The following is a 9,083-nucleotide window of genomic DNA, read 5'->3' as shown; positions in this document are numbered from 1 at the left end:
TCGCATCACAAAAACAAACAAAAAAAAACACGCAGGAAATAAAAGTCAATTAGAAGACAGACTATAAATGTTTTTAAATAGGCCTGCTGTAGAGACAAGATTTGCAAATTACATAGCGAGGAGGAAATTAAAAAAACGTACTGCAAATTATGTTACTCGAAAAGGCCGAGAAAAACACTTTCGATAAAACGGCTTTCGATAAACTGTCCGGATCCCATATATATATATATATATATATATATATATATATATATATATATATATATGGGCGCGTGTTTTTCTTTCTTTCTTTCTCACGTAATTAATAATAATAAATAATAATGTAACGTCACTAACGGTAAAAAATATTCTAACCATTCCCCTATGCCTTCTTTGGTGTTGTAGACTGCCGGCATTGCTTCCTGTATTTCTAACGAGCCCCTCATTTACAAACCCTATTATCATGCGAAAGCTTAGCGAGGGCCTCGGTTCTGGCAGCCTTGATGCCATAGTAGCATAAGAGGGTTTCCCGCCAGTTACCCGCTTATGACAGGCTGTAGACGTTCGCGTCACGCCCCGGGGGTTGAAAAGAAGGTCCCCTTCTCCCCGTGTAGTCTGAGTGGCGCTGGCTACCACCCTCAAGCGTCAGATACAGTTGTAGTATATATAAATACCCCAGAAAGTGAAGCGGAACACAGTCGCCCAGATAGCCGAATTGGTAAGGCATTCGAGATCTAATCGAAAGGCGTGGGTTCGGTCCCCACTCTGGGCGCGTGTTTTTCTTTCTTTCTTTCTCACGTAATTAATAATAATAAATAATAATGTAACGTCACTAACGGTAAAAAATATTCTAACCATTCCCCTATGCCTTCTTTGGTGTTGTAGACTGCCGGCATTTCTTCCTGTATTTCTAACGAGCCCCTCATTTACAAACCCTATTATCATGCGAAAGCTTAGCGAGGGCCTCGGTTCTGGCAGCCTTGATGCCATAGTAGCATAAGAGGGTTTCCCGCCAGTTACCCGCTTATGACAGGCTGTAGACGTTCGCGTCACGCCCCGGGGGTTGAAAAGAAGGTCCCCTTCTCCCCGTGTAGTCTGAGTGGCGCTGGCTACCACCCTCAAGCGTCAGATACAGTTGTAGTATATATAAATACCCCAGAAAGTGAAGCGGAACACAGTCGCCCAGATAGCCGAATTGGTAAGGCATTCGAGATCTAATCGAAAGGCGTGGGTTCGGTCCCCACTCTGGGCGCGTGTTTTTCTTTCTTTCTTTCTCACGTAATTAATAATAATAAATAATAATGTAACGTCACTAACGGTAAAAAATATTCTAACCATTCCCCTACTCCTTCTTTGGTGTTGTAGACTGCCGGCATTTCTTCCTGTATATTATATATATATATATATATATATATATATATATATATATATATATATAGTATAAGTAAAATATCGGATACACAGCAAGAACAATAAGAAACAAGGTTTACTTACGTAGCGGCAACGGGACTTGCCTTTATCAGAGTACAGTTACATGATTTTGCTTTCATAAACATTGGGAACACTATTCTTATATAGCTTTGCAGAAAACTGTGAGAAGGAGAGGGAGATGTTTCGGAAACGGAGTGTATGCATTCAGTCGGGCTACGCCTATGTTACAACAACAACAACCAAAAAAAATAAAAAAAACAAAGGGGGGTGGGGTGCGAGAGAGAGAAAGGGGTCGTGTTAACAAAGCAGCGTTCAAGGTTGCACCATGACGGGGCAAGGTATGCGTCGTGGGCTGCAAGTTCACACAATGCGGGAAACTGGACAATCGCGGTTTCAAAAGAAAGGGAAGAGTATACAGTAAGGTATTCAGTGGCTGGGGAGACTGGTTGGGGTGGGAGCGAAGATGGGTGTGCCCCCCGGGGATGAAGAGAATAGACACGGGGCACAAAAGAGCATTTCACAGAAGCTAGCAACTGAACAGGAAATAGGTAGGGTCACAAAGGGTTAAACTTGGATAGATCACAAAGGGTGAAGCATTCTTAAGTGGTGGTGGGAACAAGGCGTCCTTGTCCAGGACAAAAGGCATTGTTGAGCTGCATTAGGCTAATAAAGCTGCTGTATTTGGAGAGTTTCTGTGAATTCTGATGGGAAAATCAAGGGTAGGATTAATGAACATAGTTATAAAAATTATGAAGCCGCCAATTTTAATCGAGGGTTTTCCGTTAGTTTTCCGTAACTTTCATTAATCCCAAGTGTGGCTGACCCAAACTTATAAATGAGATAAGATTCCCGAACCTCGCGGTCGTGGTGCGTTTTGAAGGCAGATTCTAAAATCGCTGCTTTAAGATGTTCAAATGCATGCCCGGGACTGTTCACATGTCTTGACAGGGGCAAATAAGGGCAGCTTTTTGCATGAGAGCGGTGATTATTGAACCGTATTCGGAAGGGCGTTTCAGTTTGGCCAATATATTGTTGCCTACAAACAGTGCACTCTAGAAGGTATACGACATTAGCGGAGTCACAGTTAAAGTTACATTTAATATTTACGTAGTAGTCTGAAGCCGTGCTGGTGGCGCGCTGTGTAGTGGTCATGTGTGGGCATACTTTACATCGGGGTTTATTGCAGGGCATGCAGCCAGTAGTTGCCGGTCGGTTGATACGAGAGTTAGTAAGAAAGTCACCTAAATTCTTATTACGCCGGTAGACAACACGTGGTGGTTCGGGGAATATGCTTTTTAAGCGGTCACTTTACATTAGGATATTGTGATGTTTCTTTGGTACGGTTGACACTCTTGGAGCGGAGGATGACTGGGTTAAAACTAAGTTAGTTTCCGGGTTACCGTTCGGGGCTTTTTTTTTACAAATTTCGTTACGGTCTAATTGGTTGGCTCACCTCGAATCAAACTTTCTTGACAAAATTTAAAGCCAATGTACTATAAAAGGTATATTGATGACATATTCATGATCTGGCAACACGGTGAGGCGGAGCTCCTCACCTTCATTGAGGCATGTAACCTAGCCCATCCTAGTATTTCCCTTGCTCATTCCTATTCGAAACACAGTGTAAACTTTCTGGACGTCACCGTTACTACCTCCCAAGGTCGGCTTCAAACTAAATTGTATAGAAAACCGACAGACACGCAGCAGTATTTGCACTTCCGAAGTAGCCATGTCAGACACTGCAAGACAGCAACACCTTACAGCCAAGCCCACCGATTTAGGAGAATTTGCTCAAACCAAGCCGACTTTGACTCAAACTGTCGAGAACTCAAGACCGCCCTCCTGAATAAAAAATACCCGGAAAAAGGTATCGACGACGCTATTGTGCCAGCCAACCAATTAGACCGTAACGAAATTTGTAAGAAAAAATCCCCGAATGGAAACCCGGAAACTAACTTAGTTTTAACCCACTCATCTTCCGCTCCAAGAGTGTCAACCGTACTAAAGAAACATCACAATATCCTAATGCAAAGTGACCGCTTAAAAAGCATATTCCCCGAACCATCACGTGTTATCTACCGGCGTAATAAGAATTTACGCGACTTTCTTAATAACTCTTGTATCAACCGACCGGAAACTACTGGCTGCATGCCCTGTAATAAACCCCGATGTAAAGTATGCCCACATATGACCACTACACAGTGCGCCACCAGCACGGCTTCAGACTACTACGTAAATATAAAAGGTAACTTTAACTGTGACTCCGCTAATTTCGTATACCTTCTAGGGTGCACTGTTTGTAGGCAACAATATATCGGCCAAACTGAAACACCCTTCCGAATACGGTTCAATAATCACCGCTCTCATGCAAAAAGCTGCCCTTATTTGCCCCTGTCAAGACATGTGAACAGTCCCGGGCATGCATTTGAACATCTTAAAGCAACGATTTTAGAATCCGCCTTCAAAACGCACCACGACAGCGAGGTTCGGGAATCTTATCGCATTTATAAGTTTGGGTCAGCCACACTTGGGATTAATGAAAGTTACGGAAAACTAACGGAAAACCCTCGATTAAAATTGGCGGCCTCATAATTTTTATAACTATGTTCATTAATCCTACCCTTGATTTTCCCATCAGAATTCGCAGAAACTCTCCAAATACAGCAGCTTTATTAGCCTAATGCGGCTCAACAATGCCATATCTCCTGGACAAGGACGCCTCGTTCCCACCACCACTTAAGAATGCTTAACCCTTTGTGATCTATCCATGTTTAACCCTTTGTGACCCTACGTATTTCCTGTTAAGTTGCTAGCTTCTGTGAAATGCTCTTTTGTGCCCTGTATCTATTCTCTTCATCCGCGGGGGGCACACCCATCTTCGCTTCCGCCCCAACCAGTCTCCCCAGCCACTGAATACCTTACTGTATACTCTTCCCTTACTTTTGAAACCCAGTTTCCCGCATTGTGTGAACTTGCAGCCCACGACGCATACCTTGCCCCGTCATGGTGCAACCTTGAACGCTGCTTTGTTAATACGACCCCTTTCTCTCTCTCGCTCCCCCCCCCCCTTTTGTTTTTGTTTTTTTGTTGTTGTTGTTGTTGTATCAGAGGCGTAGCCCGACTGAATGCATACTCTCCGTTTCCGAAACAGCTCCTCCTCCTCCTCACAGTTTTCTGCAAAGCTATATAAGAAATGTGTTCCCAATGTTTGTGACAGCAAAATCATGTAACTGTACTCTGATGAAGACAAGTCCCGTTGCCGCTACGTAAGTAAACCTTGTTGGTTATTGTTCTTGCTGTGTATCCGACTCTTTACTTATACTATTTCTGCGCGCTTTATGAACTTTATCTTTCTCTAGATTTATATATATATATATATATATATATATATATAGACAGGAAATAAGGGTTGGCAGTCAAGAAAACCTCGGAAAGCAAAGGGGAGGTTGTGGTGGGTCATAGAAAGAGATGAAGAATTTTTTGAGTCGAAAAGAAAGTGGTGAAAAATGCCCGCCGGGTGGGATCTGGAGGTCGTGGGTTCGGATCCCACCCGGCGGGCATTTTTCACCACTTTCTTTTCGACTCAAAAAATTCTTCATCTCTTTCTATGACCCACCACAACCTCCCCTTTGCTTTCCGAGGTTTTCTTGACTGCCAACCCTTATTTTCTGTCTTATTTCACGGAGCCCCTCATTTCCCATTTTCGGATTCGCGATATATATATATATATATATATATATATATATATATATATATATATATATATATATATATATATATATATATATATATATATATATATATATACAGAAAGAGAGACAGAGAGAGAGAGCGTCGGAAGTGAACACGGTAGGTCTAGCTATAAGTGCTTTCTACCAAATGAAAAAAACAATGTTTGAGGGGTGCACTCAGAAGGATGCTTAGTAAAACACTTTCGCCGTCTGTTCTCTCTGGTTTTTTATATACTAGCCGTGGGCGGTACTAATCAAATGCTCCTCACGTATAAAAGCTGGGCGGACAAGCCGAGACGGCGGAGCGAAGGCAAGCAGGTCGTAGTTTTTGTCCCGTAGCTGTAATTTAATCTAGGAAAGGACGATTATAAAAAAAGCGGAGTGTTCCGGTGCATGCCGAATGAAAAAGCTGGTTTCCCGATCATTTCTTATTCATTCAACTTGGCCGCTCCGAGAGAACGTTCCGATGGGAGCTCGAAGCTAAGGGAAAAGATGGTAAAAATTGCGTGTTCCGAAGCAAGGGGACGCCAACTTCGGCGGGAAAATTAAAACAGCCCAACCTAATAGATGCTGCAACGGGTTGGGGAGCGAAGGGGGTGGAACAGCCAATTATCTTCCGTTGCCTGGAAGTACTTTTCGTTTTTCCCTTTACGTAATCAGTCTGTCCAGACGAGCTGAAGAGAGCGTAAGACCGGGCGAAATGTGACGGTACAAGCGCGGCATTTTCTTCAGCACAGTGGCCTCATCGAAATGGCCGGAGTTGTAAGGCTGAAAGTGAAAAACGTTTTATTGCCTTTGTTGGTGTTTGTTTTTTTCTCTATTTCAGGAATTAGATAAGAGTCATCTTTTTTTCATTGCGTGAGATGGAGAAAAGTATTTAGGTAAAGGGAAGAGCGAGAGGCTGTGAATGAGCGAGCAGAGAAAAAATGGAATCTGAAATACTAAATTACCAAATTTGTGGCATTACTGACAGTGTGTTAAAAGGCAGACACTGTTTTGTTGTTGAAGATATTTTGTTAAATATAGAGGCTATTAATCACGCTTAGTGGTTCCTCGTGACTTGCACTGCATCTGTGGACTCTTCATTTTTAGCCTACCCCGAATTGGAAAGTAAAACTCGACATAAGACCAAGGTCCAAGTACATTGAAGCTATTTGAAGTATTTCGTAGCTTGTCACACTCGTCGTTCCAAAGCACTAGAGTGCAATAATTCTATTGCTTGCTTCAAGAGATTACATAAAAATAAACGGCCATCTTTCCTGGGCGTTTTAGCGTCCAAAGTTATTGCAGAATGACGGCAACCTGTAGCAGCAATTCAATGACAGATCAGATGTACGACCAACTCCCAGAAACTCTCTCTCCCGATAAGCGAAGGGAGGGGGTGGGGCGGAACCAGATACAGTAAAAGTAAACTCTGGTTATAACACAGTTTGCTGTACATAAAGCTTGCCTTGTAATAAGCGATACTTTGTTAAAAGCAGAGATGGCTCGTTTTCATTGTTATGTATAAGCGCGATCATGAAACGCTTCGAGTGCATGGAGATTTCGAATAAACCGATTTTGTTACAACGTGGGTTTAGTGTGCGTTACATTCTAGATACCTTTTGCGAGGCCCATTGCGTTGGCTTTTGTGAATCCGTTCACAGGATAATTTATTGTCTTATGGGAAGCCGTAGCGAAACCCCATTGGCGAACCACTGGGTTGTCAGTGGAAATTATCACGTGAGTCTGTCACGCTGTGTGTACTGAGTTGTCGAAGGGTGGACGTTAAGCTGCCCCCGTCATGTACAAGTCGAGATACTCCAGAAAATCGTTGTCCGGCCAGACATCTGGAAAATCTGCGCACCCCAATCATCGGCTTACTTTCAGAGACGGCCAACAGGACTTGCAGGGACATTCACTCGCCTTAGTCTTCTCGTGCGCCGTTACGCTGGAAAGCAAAGAACGCTCACACTGTCGTGCGTTCGGTATTTTCTTTTTTTTTTTCGAACGCCACCTGGCCGGGCTCAAGCTTAAACAGCTTGAAAAAGCATGTTAAAAATTTCTCAGACTACTGTTCCCCCTTAAGCCATCCTTCGTGGCTTTGAGAAGCCGCGTTTACATGAATGCGACAAGTGGCGCATCGCATCGCATCGCATCAATTTTCTAGCGCATCGCATCCACGTAAACGGGGCTAATGCGCTAGGAAAGCGCGTCGCATTAATGCGCCAGACCGGGGTGGATTGAGACGCGTAAGTCGACTTTCGAAGTGCATGTAAACGCGAGCGCATCGCATTAGAAATTATGTCGACAAGAAAAGGAAGCCCTGCAAATGCAGCTTTGCATTTAAAAACGTCTAAATAGAGTGTAAGACGCCAGAAGATGCGAGTCCTGAAAAAAGAACAGAACCAGCCGTGCCGGAAGCTTCGGAAGCGCCAGAAACGCTGCTTTACCTTCGATGCGCGACACCGTATGGCGCCACCATCGCACCAGGGGTAATGCGCTACATGCAAACGCTAGCGCATCGCATTACTCGCGATGCGCTAGGAAATCTGACGCGCTGCTATCGCATTCTGTCGCATTCATGTAAACGCGGCTAGAGAGAAACGACCGTTCTCATCTGTTTTTCCTTATTCGGGGCCCAGGTGGAGCTGGAGAAGATCCGGCAGTCTGACAGCCAAGTCCGATGGCAGCATGAAGACGACGTGGGCGAGTGCAACGACTGCAACAAACTGCATCACGGTTTACACGATCCGGCTCCTTTTCACACCCGACACGTCTTCTCTTAGTGCTCATTTATTTTTCATTTATTTATTTCATGCACCCTCATGGCCCAACGGGCATTGGAGAGGAGAATGGTACAGCGCACATTTTTAGCAGAGAACAATGTTTAACGGGTTTCTTCACAAACATAAATTAAACGCAGAAAAGATAGCGGTGTTATCCAATACCGTACTTATTTATACCAGTACCAATGCAATACACCATACCAATGTACCCGAATCTCTACAACCCGGAATGTAAATTTTGCTCAGAAGTATGTACACACTCGGCCACATAATCGGAGTGTGCGAATTTAGCCCTGAGCAGCATCCCCTCTTCCCGTCGACTTCCCAAGTACGGCAATGGGAGGTACTGCTATCCAGATCCCCTCAGCCTACCCAGCAGTTGCTGGTGGCCAGAGCACAGGCGGCGAGGGCTGCATATGTGTTCCAGTGAAGAAGGAACCATTCCCCTGGACCCCATGGGCCGTTTATAATGCTCATTGAAAGTATTTCCTCCTCTTCTTTCTACTCCCTCTCCTCCTCCTAGCCGCTGCCACTGGCGCCGCGGTTCCTACATGCGTGACGGTGGCTTTCACACACGAATTTGGGACTCAAGATGGCGGATGTACGCACAACACTGCTCCTCTGGGGGCACTCTAGCGGCACCTAAGTGCTCCCGGCGTGTAAAGTCACGTGATAAAGATGATTTGGTACCAACCATGGTAAAAATAAAAGCTTAGGAGACGCCCCGGCAGTCACCGGCGCATTGGGAGGAGCGTGGAGAAAGTCACACGGCTTTTTTACCGCTCATCGGAGGCCACTAGCAACCGCGTCCTAGCAACGGCGCCGAAGGCCAGCCCACCGACGTCCTGCGTCGCTTCGCGGACCAGTCGATAGCCAACGGTCCGCAGCCGCAGACAAAGCAGGCGACAGTGGAGCAAGTGAAGGCAGAAAAGTTGGAGAGTGCACGCAAAATACAGGCAAAAACCCTGCGGTTGATTACTCTGTCATAGGAATCGGTAAAACACGAAAGTGAAGTGTGCAACGAAATCTACAGCTGAGCATGACTTGCGTGTCGGCGGCTGTCTTGCGGGTGTGCTTGGCGAGCGACGTCCTGCTGGCGGGTCGCTTCAGCAAAGGTGCACTGGCGTCATTTCCGCGGCGGATATGACGTAAGTGGAATCTTGGTGTATCTCGG

The sequence above is a fragment of the Haemaphysalis longicornis genome, unplaced genomic scaffold (genome assembly GCF_048455015.1).
Source record: "Haemaphysalis longicornis isolate Haplotype H1 unplaced genomic scaffold, Haemaphysalis longicornis Haplotype H1 scaffold_7, whole genome shotgun sequence".
Classification (NCBI taxonomy): Eukaryota; Metazoa; Arthropoda; class Arachnida; order Ixodida; family Ixodidae; genus Haemaphysalis; species Haemaphysalis longicornis.
Note: the sequence above shows the minus strand (reverse complement) of the source record.